The 24,934-nt window shown below is 39.9% G+C and overlaps 1 protein-coding gene across 2 annotated transcripts in view; it reads right to left on the bottom strand.

Moving 5' to 3' along the window:
- Positions 1-24,476, bottom strand: part of RAB7A (RAB7A, member RAS oncogene family) — a 100,265-nt gene extending 75,789 nt beyond the window's left edge. For both annotated transcript variants that reach the window (XM_019717190.3, XM_074340486.2), the window contains exon 1: positions 24,257-24,476. The gene's annotated coding sequence lies outside the window, so the exon portion shown is untranslated. The remainder of the gene's footprint in view (positions 1-24,256) is intronic.
- Between the last annotated feature and the right edge of the window lie 458 nt (positions 24,477-24,934).

Here is a 24,934-nt window from a genome sequence, read left to right on the forward strand (position 1 = left end):
ATATCTCAAGAGTCATTTTAGGAACAAGTGCCCAGTGCTCTGAAATTGCAGCTGGAGTTAATACTTCTCTGTGCCCAACACACATTTAGAATTTGAATGTTTCCTAAAATATTCAGCTTCCTTTGTCTTGATAGAAGCATCTTTCTGGAAGCATACATAAGGAAGGATACAAACAATACTTCATGCAGAGAAAGTACTTAAATCTCACTCCTGAAAACTTCTCTCTCTAAAGCATACCTCTTTTGAGACAATTAATTTGTATTAGTAGGATAAGTGAGGAGTTACAATGTTTGGGAAGTTGATTATTCTAATGGTCAGCAATTTCCACCAAACAAGTTCTTCCTCCAAAAACAGCCAAACTATATCAATTATATGGTCTAGTGGCCATGACTATGATGTGATCATTGGTGAGCAGCAAGAGGGTTAGACCTTCTGTATCACCAGAAATTGCTACAAACATCATGCCAGAACTGCCGAGGTATCTTTGGTTAATCCTGTTTTTCAGGAATTAGCCCTGTTTCCTCTTTCACAGATTCTGCTGCGCTTGCCCAAGCCCAAGCGCACCTCCTATCTGTGCAAAGCCTGTCAAACAGGCTTCCTTGCTTTTATAGCCACAGCCATCATTTTAGACCAGGCTTGCACACGTCATTTTCATCTATTCTGGTTGCAAATCGTTTCAACAAGAATCTCCCCTGTATTTTCCTGTCATTTCCTTCAAATATGTAAACATGGACAGATGATCATGATAAAACGTGGCTAATGTAAAAATGAAAGCACCACAAAGCTGCTTTGACCACATCACAGTACTTCCTACCTGGGCACTTGAATAATAACATACCTGAAAAATGCAAAGCCCACCACACCTGAAATCACCAGAGTGGTATTACATACCACACTAGCTTTCTTATTGTACTGAGTCTCAATTCCTCCTCCTCATTTTCAAGCCTATCACCATCTCAAATCAATCACTGCCAAGAATCTCGACAGCCTCTGCCAGATTCTGCCACATTAACACATTTGGAAGATAATAAGTCCACTTCTCTCCTCCCCTTGATGCATCTCTTTTAGCCAAGAAAACCCAAACCCAAGTGAGGGAAAAACTGCCCCTACTTCAAAATACATATTCAAAACACCAGGCTGACTCGCATACATTATTAAACATTCTAAAATGTAGTTCGATTTTTTAAAGTAAGGCACAAAACAAGTTATGCTCTCATTTGTGTTTATTAGGTTAAGTTCTATGAAAATGTTATTTTCATAGATCAAAGCCAAGCAATTTTATGGGGTTCATCGTTATCTCTAGGTGGGACAGACTGAGGTGATACAAAGCCTTGTTTTTAAGGTTTCCTTTTGTACAACTGGGTTTGTCAAGTACATCATTATCTATTCACACACACAAAAAATGAACACCTGTCCAGAAAGCCACTATTAAGTCTTTTTTCATACTACATCAACCCCTTTTGTAGCTGGCTCTTCGCGTGTCTGTCACATAGCCAAACAGAATTCCTCCAGGACAGGAACTTTCTTTACTCCTTTGGCATTTCCTAGAATAGTACCCAGCACACTGCATCCTTTGGGTGCCTGCATGTCTGACTGACTACACTTCTACTTCCCGTGTACCACCAGGGGCAGAACTCGTGTTCTCTACCACTGCAGTCGGAAGCATAAAAACCAACTGACTTCTCTGATTCTGACATGCATTGTTTGATTTTGGTCTGTGAACAACACAGGTGAAGTTACTCATTAACTGTGTACACCATCTGCCCAAGCAGAAGGTACATTACAGGGATGGGCAACACGAGCTCCTAGCTCCTCATTAACCCCCTCAGCACCTTCACCCATCCCCAAGCGGAATCTTTAAAGTTCTGCCTCACCTCTCCGAATGGAACCTGGCCACAGGTTCCACCCTTCACACAGATTGTGGAGGCTGTACAACTCCAGGCGAAATTATGGGCTCACAGAACAGCAAGCCACAGAAGACTGCCACTTCGCAGGGGAAGCTGGTCAATCACATGTAGACAAAATTTCATATAACAACATACAGAAATGATTAGCTACATCTTTACAAGATAACTAAGATTTTTAAAAAAGGAAAGAATTGGCTGACCTAGTGTACTTTTTTCCTACCTAAAGAGCATCATTTTTCCCAATTCAAACTGCTGATCGTCCTTTAAAAGCCCTGAAAATTAAGACTGGCCCAACAGTCTCCTCTTTCTTTACCTGTGAAAATTAACCTCCTCTTTATCTGTTATAATTAATTAATAAAGAAACATTTTTAATGAATGCCTAGCCTAGGACATTCCTATGTAATCTGCTATTAATAACCTTCCACCAGGAGTGACAAATCTAATTTGTCAAAAGTTAAACAAGAACAATTAACTGTAAAAATCCATCTAGAGTGCAGATTACGAAGTAACTATGTATGTTCAAATACTGCAAGAAAAGACCAAAGAAGGCAAAACATGAAATGCTTAAAAGCTTCATGAACATAATTTAAAACCTAATACTTTCTTTTCAAATTATTTTTCCCACCCATTACACAAAGCAGGATACAAGGATTGAAAGATATGTACCACTACCCCACCAAACCCAAGGCTCCTTGGTAGTGGTGGGGTGGTCAGGAACCAGGTTTTCTATTGTTTGTACCACTTCTGCCTCGAATGAAGCTTGGGACATGGTAGGTACTCAATAAAACCTGACTGAATAAGCAATTACACAGTATCTGTCCCAGATACATGGGGAGTGGGGATAAGGGGAGATTTAGCGTCTTCCCTATGAAAGGGCACCTTAGACAAGCCTACGTCTAAATTTCTTGATGAATGAGTCTGCCGGACAAATTGGACCAGGAGAAGGGGTAGAAAGAGCACCATTTCATTAAACGCAAACTTGTATTTGAGCCTAACTTCAACAAAGTTCAGTGAAAAGTGAAAAACTGCCTAGATTATCAAAATGTTTTATAAAGCAGAAGCAAATAAGACAGTGAGGCTGTCCCAGAAACAAAGAATGGAACAAGAGTTTTTAAAAAGATGCATGTAGGTGGGAAATTAGTGTGTGATAATAAATTTTTAGTCAGTGAGGAAAGGATGACAATACAATGAAATGCTGAGACAATTATGCATCTGGAAAAAGATTCTGACATTACATCAGGCAGAAGAATTTCAAGTGTGCTAAGTACTAGAAAAAAATGTTTGTATTGTCCTAAGGATGGGGAAAACCTAAGTATAAAATGAAACCCAGAAAAGAAAACACATTCACAGATGGGACTAAAGAAAAGTTTCTATACTACAAAAACATCAACAAACCAAGCCAAGAGAAATAAGCCAGAAACGTCTGCAACAAGAAAAAGGGTAAATATTCTTTCTCTATAAAAAGTTTAGGTTTAAAAAGAACAAAACCCACGTTCACTGGGCATTAGAGAACAAATGGCAACTCACAAAAGAAAAATAAATGGCTAATATATTTTAAAGGCTTAATTTATCAAAGAAATGGAAATGTTAAACAATGAGGCAGTATTTAAATTTTTTCCACTAGTTCAACTGGGAACCATTAAGAAAATTGACAATTGGCAACTACATATATAAAATTCTCAAACTATAAATGTTAAAAACACAACCTTCCAAGAGGCAATATGGCAATAAACACCAAATTTTAAATATGTATAACCGCTATATCATAAGGAAATGATTCAGTGGACAAACATTAAATAATTTGTTAAAGAGAAAAGTTAGAATAACTGAATTGTTCATTTAGAGGATGGTGAAACTATAGTAAATATTACAAAACCTTTAAAAACAGTATGTACTGACAAGGAAAGGTGTCTAGTATATATATATATACAGGGAAATTGTTAAAAAGCAAGTTACACAAGTGTGTTGCATGATCCCATTTAAACATAAAAATGTAAGTTTGGAAGTATAGTCAATAAATTATCCAGAGGATCATAGAGAACTATTCAATATTAAGACTACTATATTGCTTCTGTAAATAAGGAACACATCCATTTTAGGAAAAAAAATCTAACCACCTAGCAGTGAGGTCACCCTTGACCCTCAGAAAAAAGTGAATGAGCAGGGCTCCATGTAGGTGAGAGCTTTTAAAATGGCCAAAAGGGTCCTTTAAGTTTTAGATGATGTCATCTTGCCAGTTTGGATATTGCAAAAGCCACTGCAGTATGACCAAGAGCCAAATAAAGTCAAAACATGAAAGGATCTTTATGATAGCTAATCTACTCGCATTTTTCAGAAGTGGAAACTGCTTTAGTAATTCACTTGAGAGCCACACTGTGACCCTAATTAAGAAAGCCTCTATATACTGTAGCATCTGGTATATTGATTTCTTTTTTTCCCCTCTTTTAAAAAGTTTTATCTTTACTTCTGTATTTTAAATTTTTTTTATTTTTCACTTACAGCTGACATTCAGTATTATACTGAATGTCAGGTACACAGCAAAGTGGTCAATTATGTAACTTACAGGGTGATTCCCCCCATAAGTATAGTATCCACCTGACACCATACATAGTTATTACTACATTATATTATTGACTTCACTTTACATCCCTGTGACTATTTTGTAACTGCCAATTTGTACTTCTTAATTCATTCACCTTTTTCACACCCCCGAACCTCCTCCATCTGGCAGCCATCAGTTCTTTCTTTGTTCGTTTTTCTTAGATTGCACATGTGAGACCATATGGTATTTATCTTTCTCTGTCTGACTCATTTCACTTAGCATAATATCCTATAGGTCCATCCATGTTGTCATAAATGGTAAGATTTCATTCCTTTTTAATGGCCAAGTAATATTCCATTGTATATATATAATGCACCACCTTTATCCATTCATCTACAGATACACACTTAGGTTTCTTCCATATCTTGGCTATTGTAAATAATGCTGCAATGAACATAGGGGTGCCTATATCTTTTTGAATAGTGTTTTGGGTTTCTTCGGATCAATACCCAGGAGTGGAACTGCTGGGTCATATGATAGTTCTATTTTTAATTTTTTGAAGAACTGTTTTGCATAGTGGCTGTACCAATTTGCAATCCCACCAAAAATGCATGAGGGTTACTTTTTCTCCACATCCTTGCAAACAATTGATTTTTTTCTGATGATAGCCATTCTAACAGGTGTGAGGTGATATCTCATTGTGGTTTTAATTTGCATTTTTCTGATGATTAGTGACACTGAGCATCTTTTCATGTCTATTAGCCATCTGTATGTCTTCTTTGGAGAAATGTTTATTCGGTCCTCTGCCCATTTTTAAATCGGATTGTTTGTTTTTTTGGTGTTAAGTTGTATGAATTCTTTATATTTTGGGGGTATTAACCCTTTATGAGTTGTGTCACTGGCAAATAACTTCTCCCATTCAGTAGGATGTCTTTTAGTTTTCTTGATGGTTTGCTTTGCAGTACAAAAACTTTTTAGTTTGATGTAGTCCTATTTGTTTATTTTTTCTATCATTTCCCTTGCTAAAGGAGACATATCCAAAGAGACATTACTAAGAGCAATGTCAGAGTTTATTACGTATGCTTTCTTCTAGGAGTTTGACGGTTTCAGGTCTTACGTACATGTAAATCTTTAATCCACTTTGATTTTATTCTCATACATGGTAAGAGAAAGTGATCTAGTTTCTTTCTTCTTCTTCTTTTTTTTGCACCTGCCATTTTCCGAAAACCATTTATGGAAGAGACTGACTATACCCCAGTGTATATTCTTGCTTCCTTTGTCACAGATTCATTGATCATATATTATTCCTGAGCTCTCTATTCTGTTTCACTGACCTATATATCAGTTTTTATGCCAGTTTTATGCTATTTTGATTATTATAAACTTGTAGTATAGTTTAATATCAGGGAGCATGATACCTCCAACTTTGTTCTTCATCAAGATTGCTATGGCTATTCGGGGTCTTTTGTGGTTTCATGTAAGATTTAGAACTATTTGTTGCAGTTCTGTGAAACGCCACTAGTATTTTTATAGGGATTGCACTGAATCTGTAGAGTGCACTGGGTAGTATGGACATTATAACAACATTGATTCTTCCTATCCATGACCACAGTATATGCTTCCCTTTATTTGTACCTTCTTCAATTTCTTTCTTCAATACGTAAGAAGTTTTCTGAGTACAGGTCTTTTACCTCCTTGGTTAAATTTATTCCTAGGTATTTTATTTTCATTTTTTGATGCAACTGTAAATGGGATTGTTCTCTTAACTTCTGATAGTTTTTGTTATCAGTGTATAAAAATGCAACCAATTTCTGAATATTAATTTTGTACCTTGCTATCTTACAAAATTCATTTATCAGTTCTAGTAATTTCTTGGTAGAACCTTTACAGTTTCCTCAACACACAGTATCATGTCATCTGCAAGTAATAGCAGTTTTATTTCCTCCTTTTCACTTTGAATGCCTTTTATTTATTGTCTGACTGCTGTGCTAGGATTTCCAACACTATGTTGAATGTAAGTGGTAAAAGTGGACATATTTGTTCCTGATCATAAGGAAAACACTTTTAGCTTTTCCCCAGAGTCTGATGTTAGCTGTGGGTTTGTCATATATGTCCTTTATCATGTTGAGGTATGTTCCATCTATTCCCACTTTCCTTAGTTTTTACAATAAATGGATGCTGGATTTTGTCAAATGCCTTTCTCCATCTATTGATATGATCATATGATTTTTCTCTCTCATTTTGTTTATGTGGTGCATCACGTTAATTGATTTGTGCATATTGAACCAATCTTGCATACCAGCAATGACTCCCACTTGATTGTGGTGTATGACCTTTTTAATGTATTGCTGAATTCAGTTTGCTACCGTGTTTCCCCAAAAATAAGACCTAGCCAGGCCATCAGCTCTAATGTGTCTTCTGGAACAAAAATTAATATAAGACCCAGTATTATATTATATATTAAAATAAGACCGGGTCTTATATTAATTTTTGCTCCAAAATACACATTAGAGCTGATGGTTTGGCTAGGTCTTATTTTGGGGGAAAGAGGGCATTTTGTTAAGTTTTGCATCTATTCATCAGGTATATTGGCATGCACATAATATATATATATATATATATATATATATATATATATATATGTACTTTTTTTTTTTTTGTAGTTTCTTTGTGTGGTTTTGGAATCAGGGCAATGATGGCCTCCTAGGATGAGTGAAGCCTCCACTTCTCTTGAATGTTTTGAATGTTTCGTAAAATTGACCTGTGAGGCCATCCAATCCCAGACTTTTGTTTGTTGGGAGTTTTTTGATTACTGATTCAATTTTATTAGTAATCTTTCTGTTCAGGTTTTCTGTTTCATCTTGATTCAATCTTGGAAGATTCTATGTTTCTAGGAATTTGTCTATTCTAGCTTGTCCAATTTGTTGGCATGTAATTGTTCATATTTTCTTATAATCCTTTGTATTCTGTGGTGTCAGCTGTCGCTTGTGTTTCAATTCTGATTTTATTTATTTGGGACCTCTCTTTTTCTTGATGAGTCTGGTTGAAGGTTTATCTGTTTTGTTTATCTTTTCAAACAACCAGCTATTGGCTTCACTGATCTTTTGTATTGTTTTTAAGACTCTATTTCATTTATTCCCGCTCTGATATTTATCTCCTTGTTCTGCTCACTTTAGACTGCCAGCTGTGTGGGATAAAGCTCAACAAGGGAACAATGGTGCCTGCCAGCAGTCCCTGAGAGAGCCACCCCTCCAGCCCTCGCACTGCAGCCATACTATTCAGCTCCTTTTTGTATGTTCTTGGCACTTTTAAAGCTGCTGTCCATTCACTGGACCTTTGGGCCATTGTTTGTGAGCAAGAGAGTCTGTGTGTGGGCCCTTTAAGAGGACACCTGGGTCTACAGCAGCCCTCTGTCTCACCCCGACAGAATTCCTGCTGATTTTAATAACCAGATGTTGTGGGAACACCTCTTTCTGCCACTGCTGATCCTAGCTGGGGAGCCCAGTGTAGTGCTTGGATCCCTCACTCCTCAGAGGAAACCTCTATAGCTGAGATATCCCTCCAGATTCTTAACCAACACACGTGGGTGTGGCACCAGACTGTTTCATGTCTCCACCCCTCCTGTCTCCATGTGGCTTCTTTAAATCCTTAGTTACAGGGGTTCTAGTCAGCTATTCCTCAGGTGGTTTTCATGGGTGGTCTGTAATTTAGTTGTAATTTTGATTTGGTCACTGGGAGGAGGCAAGCACAGCATTTATCTACTCCACTACCTTAACTGGAATCCCAATGATTTCAAACAATGTGAGGAATTTACAGTTATTTCTTTTTTCAGCTGGGGAACACACAGATGTACATGTATATGCATCTATCAAAAGTCACTTGGGGAATATATTTTTAGCTTTCTTTCAAATAGTTAACTTTTGGAAGGAAACAGGTAATTCATTCTAGGATCTACCCGGAGGACCCTCTTTTATGGTAAGATAGATAGATATAGATATAGATATAGATATAGATATAGATATAGATATAGATATAGATATTAGATATAATGTGTGCAACACACATAAATAAACTGCAGATCACAGGGATCCAGTGAATGGTGAAAGTAGAATGGGCCAGGAAATACTACTGAAGTGGCCAGGAAAAGCTTTAAAATGGAACCGGCAATACTAGAGTTAGCCAAGAGATAGAACATAGAAATGAAGGAAAATAGCAGAACGAAGCTGAAGGAAGCTGGGAATAAAGTTTAGTAAGGAAAAAGTAAGTAAAGCAACTAGGGGCAATATGGGATATGCATCAAAGGAAGAACAAAGACAGAAAGACAAATTAAAGACAGGTGTGGAGGGCCACAACCAAGGGCAATGGGAAAACATTTAAGTTCTGTGGACAAGTATTAAAAAAAGACAAGTCCCCAAATGGAGTCACTTGTACTAAGCTCCATGTCAGCAAACCAAGACTTAATGCCTACCTTAGTTTCAGCTTCCCCCGAAATGGAATCTTAAACTAGCCAATCTGGAATTACCTGGTAAGTAGTAGTAAGGAACAGTGCTTGAAAGACATCATCCCCTAAAGGAAGGTGACCTTACTACAAACAATCCACTCTTTGCTAGTTAAGTTCCCTGTTCTGCCTAGTTCTCCCTATAAAAGTCTCTCATTTTGTACAGCTCTTCCTATCTGCTAAATGGGATGCTGCCTGATTCATGAAAGGTTGAATAAAGCCAGTAAGTACGACCTTTAAAATTTATTTGATTTTTGTTTTTTTAAAACGGGGAAGGAATAGGACCTAAAGAGTACTTTAAAACTATCTGGTAGCACTTTACAAAAAGGAGAGCAGGGGTAGGAGGTGAGGAATCAAGAAAAAGACAGGGAATCTTATATTAGGTGGGACAACTAAGTTCTCGAACTCCTCCTAGAAAAGTACTACATACCTCATTGCTGAATATCACTATGGTCACCTTCGAAGTACTCCCCTTGGGAAGCTATGCCATCGATGCTAGTACCTAGTCCACCCTTCAAAGCAATTCTGGAACTCTTTGGCCATCAGAGCTGTTGCCATATTACCCTTGATGTCCTGAATGTCATCAAAATATCTTCCTTTCTTTATATTTGGGTAAAGAAAGAAGTCATTGGGGGCCAGACCAGGTGAGTAGGGAGGGTGTTCCAATACAGTTACTTGTTTACTGGCTAAAAACTCCCTCACAGAAGTGCTGTGCGAGCTGGTGCATTGTAGTGATGCAAGAGCCATGAATTGTTGGCAAGAAGTTCAAGTTGTCTAACTTTTTCACACAGCCTTTTCAGCACTTCCAAATAGTAAACTTGGTTATCTGTTTGTCCAGTTGGTACAAATTTATAATAAATAATCCCTCTGATATCAAAAAAGGTTAGCAACATTGTTACAATAAGTTCACTAAATTGTCAAACCTCATATAATATCAACACTGAAAATATGGAAGGCAAGGGAGGGCTCAGAGTCAATCACTTCTTTCACACCTACTTCACGCAAAGAACCTTTCAAGGCACGTGAACTGAGGTTATCACACCTATCATTTAAAACAAACAGATTTCTTAGGATTGGATGGCTATTTACGAGTAATGATGGTGGGCAGCATATTATACTTTTAGCATTTAAATTACCAGCCAACTAAAACAAGAATTTACAAATGAAGCATTCTTTTCCCCAATAGTTATTAGCTATTAAAACAAGTCAATGTAAAACTAGTACCATTTCCCCCCATTTTTTTTTTTTTTCAGTCTTAGTTGTGGAGGGCACAGCTCAGCTCTAGGTCCAGTTGCCGTTTTCTAGTTGCAGGGGGCACAGCCCACCATCCCTTGTCGAACCAGCAACCTTGTGGTTGAGAGGACGCATTCCAACCAACTGAGCCATCCGGGAGCTCAGCCGCAGCTCAGCTCTAGGTGCTGTGTTCAATTTTAGTTGCAAGGGGCGCTGCCCACCATCCTTTGCCTCCCTGGCAACCTTGTGGTTGAGAGCCCGTGCTCCAACCAACTGAGCCATCCGGGAGGCAGCTCAACTCAAGGTGCCGTGTTCAATCTTAGTTGCAGGGGACACTGCCCACCACCCCTTGCGGAACTCGAGGAGTTGAACCGGCAACCTTTGGAGTTAGGAGCATGGAGCTCTAACCGCCTGAGCCACCAGGCCGGCCCCTCCCCAAATATTTTAACTCTGCTTTCCAAGTCCATGGTGGAATCACAGTTCTTGGTCTCTTGTGCAATGTGGCTCATTCTGGCCAGTGAGTTCTAAGCAGAAGGGATTTGTAATTTTTAGGTTGGAACATTTAACTGCAGGAGCAAGACCCTCCAAAATCCTTTTTCACTTTGCCAAGAGAATGAGCAATATTCCATATCATGGCTGCTCCTTCAGCTGGAGTAAAATGATGTAGAGCCCCTGGAAAATCCATACTGAACATCCTGCATAAGCAGAAAATAAACCTATGTTGTTTTGGGCCATTTTGAAGTTATTTGTTACTACAGAATAATCTAGTCTATTCAACCGACAATGCTTGAAAATTCATTACCTAGAAATTTACATTCCAAAAGAAACACGACAGTCAAAGCATCATTGATAAACAAATACATAAAACTGTACAATAATGGGTATCTACCCAAAAAATCTGAAAACATTTAGAAATAAAGAAACGTGTGCTCCAATGTTCATTGCAGCTTTGTTTACGGTGACCAAGACATGGAAACAACCAAAATGTCCTTCGATAGATGAATGGATAAAGAAGTTGTGGTATATATACACAATGGAATACTATTCGGCAGTAAGAAAAGATGATATAGGAACATTTGTGACAACATGGATGGATCTTGAGAGAGTAATGCTGAGCGAAACAAGTCAGACAGAAAAAGCAGAGAACCATGTGATTTCACTGATATGTGGTATATAAACCAAAAACAACAAAAGAACAAGACAAACAAATGAGAAACAGAAACTCATAGACACAGACAATAATTTAGTGGTTGCCAGAGGGTAAGGGGGGCGGGGGGTGGAGGGTGGGAGATGAGGGTAAGGGGGATCGAATATATGGTGACGGAAGGAGAACTGACTCTGGGTGATGAACACACAATGGGATTTATAGATGATGTAATACAGAATTGTACACCTGAAATCTATGTAATTTTACTAATTGTCACCCCAATAAATTTAATAAAATAAAATTAAAAAAACAACAACAAAAAAAAAACTGTACAATAAAATTTACACAGACGATGCTATTCTTTTTCTTACCACTATTAATTCAAGAATCCTACCAACTGGGGTTTCCGGTCAAGATTACACAGTAGGTGAATGCTGTGCTCACCTTCTCATGATCATATCAAAATTACAGCTAAACTACAAAACAACCATCATTGAGAATCACCTAAAATCTTGCTGAACCAAAGCCCTACAACTAAGGACACACAGAAGCCACCACCTCAAGACTGGTAGGAGGAGCAGAGACACTGAACAGGCTGTTCTCACACCCATGTGTTACCATTAAAAAGTGGGAGGGATATCTAGGCTGTGGCGGTCCCCCCAGAGAAGCGAAGGGTCCCAACTCCTCCCCAGCCCAAGAGTTCCAGTGCTGGGGAGAGAAGTCCCCATAAATTCTGGCTGTTAAAACCAGCAGAGATTGTGACTGAATGAGACAGAGGATGGCTAGAGATCCTGGTACTTCTCTTACAGGGACCGAGCAAGGACTGAATCACCAACGGAAATCACTGGCCATGAGCTCCAATGCTGGGACAGCAGGTGGAGAGGTGGCATGGACGTATGGTGGGGAACTGAGCTGCCTAGCTTCAGGACGGGGGCTGGAGAGGCAGCTTTCTCCTGGACGGAGTTGCTGGCGGAGGCCATTGTTTCTTTGTTTAGCCCTCTTCCTTCCAGTATGCAGGGGCAGGCGGCTGCCATAACTGAGTCTCCATCAAGCTAGCTAATGCCCTTCACCGGCCACGCCCTAGAGATTCGAGACCCCGTCCTGCCCAAATTTTGGACACTGCCACGCTGTTTCCAGTGGCTTTTTTGTACAAACCGCCTGCCTTGGCTCATGCTGCAGACTTCCCCAGGGTCTTTCAAAGGTTCACGAAACCCAGACAAGCAGCATCTAGCTTAAGCATATCCTGTACCTCTGGCTGACCAGCCCGAAGACTGGCACTAGCGGCACCCGGCCTTGGTTCGCTGCTTGGCCTCTTGAGGCACTTCCAAGCACGGCACAGGCTGTGGCTATCTGTGGATTTCTTTGTGGCTCCAGCTGGGTGGCACAGGGTAGGGCACTGGCTCTGGCTGAACTTGACCTGCAGTGGGTCGCCTCCCAGGTGGCCCAGGGGCTGGTGCTCCCAGCAGCAAGCCTCTAATGAGGTGGGGCAGCACCCAGCTGCCTCCAAGGAGAAAACATCCAAGGGGCAGATTGGGCAAGCACCAGAGCCCTGCTGAGGCAGATCCTGCGCTATAGGGTCAGCCCCTGCACCACAACTCCTCCTCTGTAGTTACCTCCAGTCCTCACAAACAATGAGCATGAGGGTCAATCCCTGCCACTGAAGTGCAAATAGCAACCAAGGTTCAACTACAAGAGGAGAGCACACACAACCCACACTATGGACACAATCGGAGTGCATGGCTCAAGTGATCAGGAAGACTGCGCTACTGAACCCCACAGCACAACTACTACATTAGGCCATTCTCCCCGTCTACTAAGACCAGGAGATATAGGAGCCCTATCGTATTAATACATAGAAACAAACACAGGAAAGCAGCCAAAATTCAGAGACAAAGAAACATGTCCCAGATAGAACAGAACAAAGCTCCAGAAAAAGAACCAAACAAAATGGAAACAAGCAAGCTAACAGAGACAGATTTCCAAACACTGGTTATAAGGATGCTCAATGATCTCATGAAGAACTCCAACAAAGAGACAGGAAACATAAAAATGGACAGAAAACATAAAAAACAACCAGTCTGAAATAAAGGATACAATAATATTTTACAGGGCATCAACAGTAGATTAGATGAAGGAGAGGATCCAACCAGCGATGTAGAAGATAAGGTACCAGAAAACACCCAATCAGAACAGAAAAAAAGAATCCAAAAAAATTCGGGAGAGTTTAAGGGGACTCTGGGACAGCCTCAAGTGTACCAACATTTGCTTTATAGGCTATCAAAAGAAGAAGAAAGAACCGCAAGGAACTGAAACCTATTTGAAGAAATAATGACAGAAAACCTCCCTAACCTGGGAAAGGAAATAAATATACAGGCCCAGGAAGAGCAGAGAATGCCACACAAGATGAACCCAAACAGGCCAACACCAAGACACATAATGAAAATGCCAAAGGTTAAAGACAAACAGAATCTTAAAAGCAGGAAGAGAAAAGCAGTTAGTTACCTACATAGGCGCTCTCATAAGACTGTCAGATGATATCTCAACAGAAACTTTGAAAGCCAGAAGGCCAGAAGGGACTGGCACAAAATATTCAATGTGATGAAAAGCAAGGACCTACAACCAAGATTATTCTACCCAGCAAAGCTATCATTTAGAATCGAAGGACAGATAAAGAGTTTCCCAGACAAGAAAAAGTTTATAACCACCAAACCAGTATTAGAAGAAATGTTAAAGGGGCTTCTTTAAGAAGAAAAAAGATAAAAAATATGAATAACAAAATGGCAATAACTACATATTCATCAGCAATTACTTTAAATGTGAATGGATTAAATGCTCCAATAAAAAAACATAGGGTGGGGCAGGCCCGGTGGCTCAGGGGGTTAGAGCTCCATGCTCCTAACTCTGAAGGCTGCTGGTTCGATTCCCACATTGGCTAGTGGGCTCTCAATCACAAGGTTGCCAGTTCAATTCCTCGAGTCCCGCAAGGGATGGTGGGGAGCACCCCCTGCAACTAAGATTGAACACGGCACCTTGATCTGAGCTGCCGCTGAGCTCCCGAATGGCTCAGTTGGTTGGAGCGCGTCCTCTCAACCACAAGGTTCCAGTTCGACTCCCACAAGGGATGGTGGGCTGCGCCCCCTGCAACTAGTAACGGCAACTGGACCTGGAGCTGAGCTGCGCCCTCCACAACTAAGATTGAAAGGACAACTTGACTTGGAAAAAAGTCCTGGAAGTACACACTGTTCCCCAATAAAGTCTTGTTCCCTTTCCCCAATAAAATCTAAAAAAAAAAATAGGGTGGCTGAATGGATGAGAAAACAAACCTTTCACATACTGCGCAGAAGACTCACTTGATTGAAAGACACATACAGACTGAAAGTAAAGGGATGGAAAAAGATATTTCATGCAAAAAAAAAAAAAAAAAAAAGCTGGGGTAGCGATACTTATACTATACAAAATAGACTTTAAAACAAAGGATATAACAAGTGATAAAGAAGGACCCAGTAATCTCATTTCTGAGTAGTTACCCAAAGAAACCCAAAACACTATTTTGAAGAGACATGTGCATCCATATGTTCATTGTAGCATCATTTACAGTAGCCAGGATATGGAAGCAACCTGGGTGTCCATCAATAGAAAAGATGGCATATATATATATATATGTACATATATACAATGGAATATTATTTCACCATAAAAAATAATGAAATCTTACCATCTGCGGTAGCATGGATGGACCTACAGGAGGGTATTGTGCTAAGTGGAGCAAGTCAGACAAAGACAAATGCCACATGATTTCACTTACATGTGGAATCTAAAGAACAAAATAAATAAACAAACAAAACAGAAACAGACTCGTAGATACAGAGAACATTTTGGTGTTTGCCAGATGGGAGGAGGGTTGGGGAACTGGGTTAAAAAGGTGAAGGGATAAAGAAGTACAAATTGGTAGTTACAAAAGTCATGGGGATGTAGAGTATAGGATAAGGAATATAGTCAATAATATTGTGATAATTATGTATAGTGCCAAATGGGTACTAGATTTATTGGGGTGATGATGTAAGTTATATAAATGTCTAATCATTATGTTGTACACCTGAAACTAATGTAACATTGTACATCAACTGGAACTGGAAAAAAGGAAGGAAAGGAAAGGAAAGGAAAGGAAGGGAAAGGGAAAAGGGAAAAGGGAAAGGGAAAGGGAAAGGGAAAAGAAAAGAAAAGAAAAGAAAAGAAAAGAAAAGAAAAGAAAAGAAAAGAAAAGAAAAGAAAAGAAAAGAAAGCTGCCAACTGGGAATACTGAGTCTGACTACTCCAGGACTCCATGACAGTGAACATGTACTTTCAGGCCATTTTCCCATCTGAAAAAAAGATGGTGACAACTTAAATTCTGCTTAGTTTGAACTCTGAAGTGAAGTTTAAACAAGGTAACAGTTGAGCTCTATAAAATAGAAAGAGATCGTTTATGTATATATATACTTTGTTCCAGGCATCACATTTATGTAGGGAGGGAAAAAACAAAGGCAACTTTCACAAAGAAGCAACTTGCTTGGAAAGCAATTCTTGTTAAGAGGATTCTGAAGTCCAGATGAGTATATTCGTAAACATGATACTCCCACTGCCTTTAAACTTTCTAAAGGCAGGTACCAAACCAAGAGCTAAGAGTCTTTTAATAAGAAGCCATGAAGATGGTGTCCCTTTCCCTCTTCGTTTTGGTATAGGAAACTGGAAAGTAGAGAGCTACAGTAAAACAGTTACACAGCACTATTAGTATTTTCAATAGCTTACAGCTTTTGATATCAACCCTAGATCATCTCAGGCATTTATCTCGTAAACAGTAAAATACATTGTCTTTAAAGTGCTAAGAGGAGCCCACAATGGGCTGGCTGGCTAGAGGAAAACCAAACTGCTCTCTTCCTCTACCCCATCACCCAAACCAGCTTCTACACTTTTAATCGGTATTAAAGGTACTGCAGAGGAAGCACATCTTTGAAGGTTTGAGCATAACATTTGTACTTCAGGCCTAGCCCCATCAATTTCTAAATGTGTTTGTTTAGTGAATTATAACAAACACTAAAACCATTCCTCATCCATAATTGGGATACCAAAATCTACCCTATCCTAGCATTATCCAGTGAAATATTACCTTGGGTGATACTTTAAAACACCAACCCTTCAATGTGGCACTGAAGTGCCTATCTTCCCTTAAGCCCAATCTGGCCCCCTATACATATAATCATTCCCAAATTGGAGACAATGCAGTCCCTCCATCTGCCTTACCATTTCCTGACCTCCATTCATTGCTTATGCCGCCTTCCCTCTAACTGTAATTGCTTTCTAAAGTCTATCCTCCACATCAATTTATCCAAAATCCACTCAGCACCCACCTAATCCAGCCACTGGACACCTCTAGCATTTTCTTTAAGCTATTTTTATGACTCTCATCTGCCTTGTTCTCACAATTTCTAAACCTCTGGTGTTCTTTATTTTATACTCCCCATAGCTGCCAGCAGTGTTTTCCTAATAGCAGACAATAAAAATCTGTCAAGTGAACACAGAGCACATAGTTTATCATTTAGGAAAGCCATACATATTAATCACTGGCCCAGAAGCATAACTGACATGCTACAAACAGTAACTAATTGTACAAAGTTAGAACTGGAAAATATCTTTAAAGTTGACTAATATTTCAACATTCATCCCTGCCCTCAAGGAGTTTAGAATGGGAGCCCTCTCATTCTATTATTACAAAGTCATGTAATAATATTCCAACAAAACTAAGCTCTATAGTAGATGTACAAAGCTCAAAATCACTCAGCCAAAAAACTGTCAAACACTAACTGATATCTAAGTAGTCAGAATATGTAAAAGAGAACTACTTCTAGCATGTGTGTGAGGGCATACATATTTTAAGGACTAAAGTGTCAGACCAAAGAAGAGTTTGAATGAAAGCACTTAGTCTACTAGGTTGGCTAGATTTATACCCCATAGATGATACTTTGGGGCCAATTCTACCACTGGCAATGTGTCCACATTATAAATGCAAAAACTAATCCACAGTGGGAACTATTTAGGGCTATTTGCCTACTAGACTGAAGCCATTCTGCTTTTCTAACCCCAATGAATTTAAGAAGCATTTACAAGACGTAGTCTCAAACGATGGCACATTTTGCTCCAGAAATAACTTCCTCACCCCCTCAAGGACTGCCTACACTGGTACTAAATGGCGCCATAAAGAAACAGGCTCCTACCAGAGCAGCAAAATTAAGAGACAAAAAAAATAACAAGTGTTAGCAAAGATGTGGAATTTGTGGAACTCTCATATACTACTGGTGAGAGTGTCCACTGGTACAACTTTAGAAAATTGGCAGTAACTACCAAAATATAATAAGACACTGTTATGGCCTGAATTGTGTCTCCCCCCGAAATTCATGTTTCAGTCCTAATCACTAATACCTCAAAATGTGACTGTATGTAGAGATAGGGCATTTAAAGAGGCAATTAAGGTTAAATGAGGTTACGAGGATGGGACCTAATCAATATGACTGATGTCTTGATAAGGGGATATTAGAACACAGACATCTGAAGAGAAAAAACATCAAGTGAAAACACAGGTAGAAGAAGATGGCCATCTGCAGGCCAAGGAGAGGCTTCTAAAAATATAGTGACACCTTGATTTTGGACTTCTTAGCCTCCAGAATTATGAGAAAATAAATTTCTGGTATGTTAGTCACCCAGTCTGTGGTATTTGTTACAGCAGCCCTAGTAAAAGAATACAGATACATACCCTAAAATTTAGTCTTTCCGTTCCTCAGTATTAACCTAATAGAAATGTGTATATGTACCGTGTTTTCCCGGTATTATTTTCAGGGAAACATGGTATTCAATCAGAAAACAGACACACAAGACTATTCATACAGCATTATTTGTAATGGCTATAAGCTACAACCGACCCAAATGCCCATCAGTAAGTTAATGAATACATTATGGTATATCACATAATGGAATACTACTGAGCAATGAAAATCAAGTTACAACTACACTCAACACAAAGTCTCACAAACAATACTGAGTCAAAGAAACCAGACACAGAAGAGTACATATGAGATGTGATCAAAACATAAATAGTTAAATTTTTAAAAAATTACTACAGTAAAAGATATATTGCCATTAATCCCCCTCAAAATACTATCCCTCACTTCAAACACACTTACCCCATTTGTTCTTGCCACTTTCTGAAGCAGCTCTGGAAGTCCTCTTTTGTGTCTTTAGTTGTGCTGTCGTGGCTGCCTTGAAGTCCTGAGTCGATTCAAACAGTTTACTTTTCATGGTCATTTTGACTTGGGGAAGAGCCAAAAGTTGCACAGTGCCATATCTGGTGAATGTGCATGAGGACACACCATAATGTTTTTATCTGACAGAAACTGCAGTAATAGAAAAGATGTGTGACATGAAGTCTTTCTGTTGTGATAAAAAAAATATGGTGAATGGCTAGTGAATAAAAAAATATGGTTGGATGGCTGCTGTCGAGTGCCATCCAACAGAAAGGGAGGGATCTTCAATACAGGAAGTGGTGCATCAAACCTTAGTAACAGTGGGTGACAAAGTTCAACTTGTTCGGTGTGAAATATGGTTGAGAGTAGGTGTTTTAAAGTGTGTCATAAATCATCCTCCATCATGACAACGCTCCGTGTCACATATTGCTTCTAGTACACAGCAATTTCTATCAAATAAAAACATTACAGTGTCCTCATCTAACTTATTCACTGGATCTGGCACCATGTAACTTCTGGCTCTTCCCCAAAGTAGACTGATTCAGGACACTGAGGCAGCCATGACAGTACAACTAAAGACACTCACGAAAGAGGACTTCCGGAACTGCTTCAGAAAGTGTAAGAACAATGAGATAAGTGTGTTCGAAGTGAGGAGGAGTACTTTAAAGGGGATTAATGGCAATGTGTCTTTTACTGTAATAATTTTTTTTAATTAAGCATTCACTGTATTGATTAATCACACCTCGTGGTGTATGATTCCATTTATACAAAGTCCAAATCAGGCAAAATTAAACTACAGTGTTAAAAATCAGGAGACTCATTATCCTGGGAGGAGGGGATGATAATGACCTGAAGGAGGCACAAGAGACTGAGTTTATGGAACTTCTCCAAGTTCACTTATTTGTGTACTTTTCTGTATGTATGTTCTACTTCAAATTGAAAGTTTAATAAAATAATGACAAATCACTTAAAAATAAGGGCAACACTTTACTTATCCAGTGTCACCAGGGCAAACAAACCTCATTCTGGAACTGGATGCATCAGGTTCTTTACTCACTGCCATTAAACATTTGAAAAATACAGCAAGTCTCATGATCCCCAGGAGATATCTCCAACTTCTCATCACTGAGTCTTTATTAGGAGAAGTCCCACAGGTCAAAGGATCCAAGAGTGTCCAGTGCCCTCCACAGTTAAATTCTTACACCATATTTTTACTCAATTTCATTAAAGGAAAGTATTAAGGTATACATTCATAGAAAGAAAATAACCAGTTAACACCTTGGTCTTCCTCTGGGTAGTGAATGTAATTTTTCCTTCTGTATTTTCCTAGCTATTTTTCTATGAACTGACTAATTTAAGAATCAGCAAAAGAAAAATGTCACTTAAATAAAAGATAGTGGAAGAAAGATACATTTTTATAAGCAGTCAAATGCTGAAGCCTTTATGGTGATCACATGTAATAAAAAAGACAGATGATACATCAGAAAAAGCAGTGAGCAATGTTTCCACAGACTTAGATTAGCATTCTCCTAGCTGGGCCCCCTGAGCATCCATCCAGTCTCAGCCTCAGCTATCTCAGGCAGAAATACAGAAATGGCTCGCTTCTGAAGCCGACACAGTTGTTATGAGCACCAAATGAAATCCTATGCAAACTGTAAGCACTATACAAATACTGAAAAGCATTTAAAGACAACTACTGGGTAGGAAATTTCTACAAAACATTAATGCTCCTTAGCAACTATTAACTGAATGGCACAGGTCAGAGGACTTAAGAGTGGCTCTTAACCTGTGGGCTGCTCAGATGACCCAGAGCTATTTCAGGGAATTCCCAGATCTGTAACTGCACAGAGAATTGTTGGTAGACAGATTTAATACCATATGTAAGAGGCACTATTTTTCATAAACTCTGTGTTGTTACAACTCAGTTTTTTAGAGGTTAATTCATAGCCACTTTGTCATACAGTCTCAAATAACTCAAACTAGAAGTTTTGTCAAATGGAAATAAAACGTTTTAATTAAAATTCCATACAAAGATTGGAAACCAATGTTTTAACTATTTACTTCACAATATTTAAAGGATTCCCAAACAGAGCTAGGTAAGCCGGTAGTAAAAAGCAAGCCATCTTTACTTGAAAGGGTAGGGAAAAACTAAAGATGCTCCTTCACTTTCTCAGCAGCAGTCACACAAACAAGCCCACTTGAGAGCCATGCAAGGTTACAGAATTCCTAACACTGCTCAGGTGCCCAGGCCTCCCTTAACAGTATGCTTCCTCAAACTTGCTCTGTCCTGACAGCAAGCAATCCTAGGTAACCAGAAAATGGAAAACAGAAGCAGTCAGACTGATCTCTCCAGCAGTGATGACATCAACAGAACAGAGAGCCTCAGGCAGAGGCTTGAGGTCCCCTGCATTAAGTACTGCATCTTCAGGCAAATGAACAAAGCCAATACCATATGTCACCACTGGAACCAACACCCAAGGTTTCTTCCTCCCCCACAGACATTTTGCAAGTAGTTATTCTTAAATTTGTTTTTGAAATCACAGCCTGGACTACTAAAATTGAAACTAGTCAGAAACACTGCTAAAAAGCCTGTTCTAATTTCACCCACCACATCACTTTTACCTTTGATTCACTGACCACAATCACCATTAACAAGTTTTAAAACATAAATACAAACTATTTTTCTGAGTTTAATGCCGTATGTGGCAAGGAAAAAGCAGAAAATAGAAGATATGAAAGAAAATAACTGAAGAGACAGACACACTGCAAAATGTTGCTGCAGCAAACTGCAGACAGAGAAGCATAGAGATCTATTAGATAGCATTAACAGATAAGTGTTTGATAACACATAGGAACGTATGTCTGAGAATACAATGGCCAATTTTTTACATGGGAGATCAGAGTCAACAGAAAGCCAGCAGCCACAAAAATGGGGTGGGGGGAGCAGTTAATTTCTAGAACTTCAGTCTCCTTCAGAGAATATTAGTGCCAAGGGGAACCACTGTTTAGCTTTACTCAGGAGGACTCCTCTCTTTACTTCCATGGAAGACCTTGCATCTGTAACTCCCAGCCCAATATCTGGTCAAATCCTTCTTAGCCATATGTGTTGAATTATATAGACGGAGAGTGAAGACAATTTATCACAGGAATAATGGTAAACATGTCAAATTTCAGAGAGGAACAGTACATAAGATGACTGTCATAGATGTGTGATCTGGGTTTGCTACACCTTTGCATCAGAAGGCTAATACTTAATGTAAGGGTGAAAATATTATTAGTGCAGATCTCTTCGGAGATTTATTAATAGCTAATCAAATAACCAAAACCTTTTTACTTCACTTGGCTGTGGGGTCAGGAACTGGATTCAATGCCACACTTTACTATAAAGCAATGCCCTTTGATTATGAGGCTGGGACTTACGCCCGGTTGGCACCATAAAAAAAAAAAAATATATATATATATTGTACCAAGTGGTTGCTAAGAAGTACCTGGAAGGATATACTAAAAAACCTGTTTTTTGAATGCCTTCTGCTACACTCCACCCTTCTGTTTGTTTACTCATGCAGTTCTACCACAAATGCAAAACTCACATCCCCTTTTAAAGAAAGGGAGCCATTACAGTTGTGGCAGATAGATGGCGTAAGGTTTTACCTAGGATGATACTGGTACTATGACTAATAGGCACTACGTTAAACTTTCTTCATCAGCTGAAGAAAAATCCAGCATGCCAAATGTACCTTTGCGCAAAGAGCATGCAACAGCTAACATTTGCAGTGTAAAATGGCAGTGACATGAACTCCCTCTTGCATGAACAAAAAATGCCACCAGAGCAAAAGGAGAAATAAGTTTAGTGTTGAAGGTTACTGTTCAAAAGAATGATCATTCAAAATGTAGTATTATTTTCCATACTCTCTTCAGGAACAAACCGTACAAACGTTGTTAAAAGTAACAAAGCCTTCAAGTTAGCCAGGACAGCATACTGTCTGGATTACTGCAGATTCACTTGCAGGCATGAGAAATGAGAAACAACTCCTCTTTCCAAAAGCCTCAAGTTCTACCACCATTCCACCACACAATTCCAGGCAATGATCACTCACCATCTTTAAATTCCTTGAGGACAGAAAAAATGTCTATCTCCCTGAGTCAATATCCAGCAATGCCTGATACCATGTTTCCCTGAAAATAAGACCTAGCCGGACCATCAGCTCTTATGCGTCTTTTGGAGTAAAAACTAATACAAGACCCAGTATTATACATTATATTAAGATTTGGTATTACATTATATTATATTATACCTGGTCTTATTTTAGTATTAATATTAATTTAATATTAATTATTATATTAAAATAAGACCGGGTCTTATATTAATTTTTGCTCCCAAAATTAGAGCGGATGGTCCGGTTAGGTCATATTTTCGGGGAAGAACAGTACTCTAAAAACATTTGATAAATGAATGAAAAGGTGCTCGTCATTACTCTCCCCTAAAATTAAATATTATTTAAAGCTACCATACTGATTACCCACTTAAATAACAAGCTGGGTGGTAAAGTTAAAAAAGAAAAAGAATATAATAGGGCTGCGAGTTTTAAGCTTTACTCTTTGGCCAGTGTCTTCAAAAGTACTCACAACCTCACTTTCCAGTTCTTAGACTTAAACCTGAACAAACTCTCCCAAGTCTGAAAAGATAAACACATTAATAGATTTTATTGATCCATGGATGAGAAGTCATTTGACTAAATCGGCTGCTTAAGGAAGAGACAAGAGCCTGTTCTATTGAAACCTAAAGAGAAGATACAGTATTTTCAACAGGAAAGAACCAACTGGCTGAAAACCTATGTACTAAAGTTTTATGAAGGTTGTTCTGAGAATTAAATATAATAACCTGTGCAAAGGTCTTGCCAGGCTGTCCAGCATACAATAAGGCTCAAATGTTTGCTATTATTATTCTCGATTTTCCCACTTTTTGGAATCAGTATGCAGTAAGAGATGGTTGGAATTCAAACACAGCTCTACAGTCAACCACCACCTTTCCCACAATCTAGTTTTAAAATTTCTTTCAGCATTTACCATTAAGTTTATGATAAAAAGTTCCCCGTCTCCCAGAGCCAAAGGCGTATCACATGTATACAAGTGTTTGAAGCCAGCCCAGTGCACGTGACCTGACTCACTGCCTTGATTTAGTTGCCGTCAGGAAACCTCTCTCACTAACAGGGTCAGGCTGTTCAACTGAAGAGACAGATGGGAACGTGGCTCAGCCCTGGGCGCCTTTTACCAATGCCCGCGCGGCTGGTGGCGCCTGGATCGCGTCCACCGCCAGACACCGCACCGGGGGGTCGGCTTCGACATCCTCCACCTCGCCGCTCCAACGAACTCAACCGGCTAGCTCTTTTCGCCGCAGCACAGGGTCCCCAGTGCCCAGCGGCCACCCAAGTCAGGACACTTTCCCGGGTGGCCGGTTTCGGCAACCTCTGACCTCTCCCCGGCCAGGCGCGGTCCGGGCCTGCTCCTGGGCCCTTAGCAACAAGGACATTCCCCGCGAGGTCGGGGCTGGGCCCAGGGCCTACCCAAGAAAGGGATGACGCGAAGCCCTGGCGACCGAGGGGCTGAGGAGGGGGATGGGGCTGGGCCACCCGCCAGGCTGGGCCCGCTGCTTACCGCTGCCGCTCCGCTGGGGGCTCCGGGCTGGGCGCGTCACAGGACTCCCACCGAGGAGACGCAAGGGAGGACAGGCGCAGAGAAGTCCAAGTTCCGGTTTGAAAGGCCTCCTCGGCGCTCTCTAAACCTCCAACGCCGCCGCAGCCGCCGCCTCAGGCTTTACGGCCAAGAATCTGACTCCGCTCCCACTTCCGCCACCGCCGCGACCCCGAGCGGAAGTACCTGTCACGAGTCGCTACACGCCAAGGGTGCGGGGGAGGAGCTCCGCCTTAACCCCGCGTCACGTTTGGCCTCCTTTGGCCTAAGCCTGGATCACGTGCTACAAATATGTCTGCCCCCGGAAGGTTGTCGCCATCTTTGAGTCTTGTGCTAGGTGCAGGACGGCGCTATGTTGAACCCCAAAACCGATGTTTCAGTCATCCCCCTTTCCCCTGGAATAAGAGTGCTAGGGGAAGAAAAGAGAGGATAAATTGAACCTTCCATTAGTGTCACTTTCCAGGAGACACTGATCAGTCAACCAAGTAGTCCTGTGTGCCGAGCATTTCAGCATCAACAAAGTTTGCTCTAGGAAGGGGGTTTTCCCAGGGAGACAAGGCAGAAGTTATTTCACAAATTTACAGAGGGAGAGGAAGGGCATCCATATTTACTGAGCACCTACTGTGCACCCATACTACACCT

This window comes from Rhinolophus sinicus, chromosome 4 (genome assembly GCF_057876585.1).
Source record: "Rhinolophus sinicus isolate RSI-liver-muscle chromosome 4, RSI-T2T, whole genome shotgun sequence".
NCBI classification, from domain to species: domain Eukaryota; kingdom Metazoa; phylum Chordata; class Mammalia; order Chiroptera; family Rhinolophidae; genus Rhinolophus; species Rhinolophus sinicus.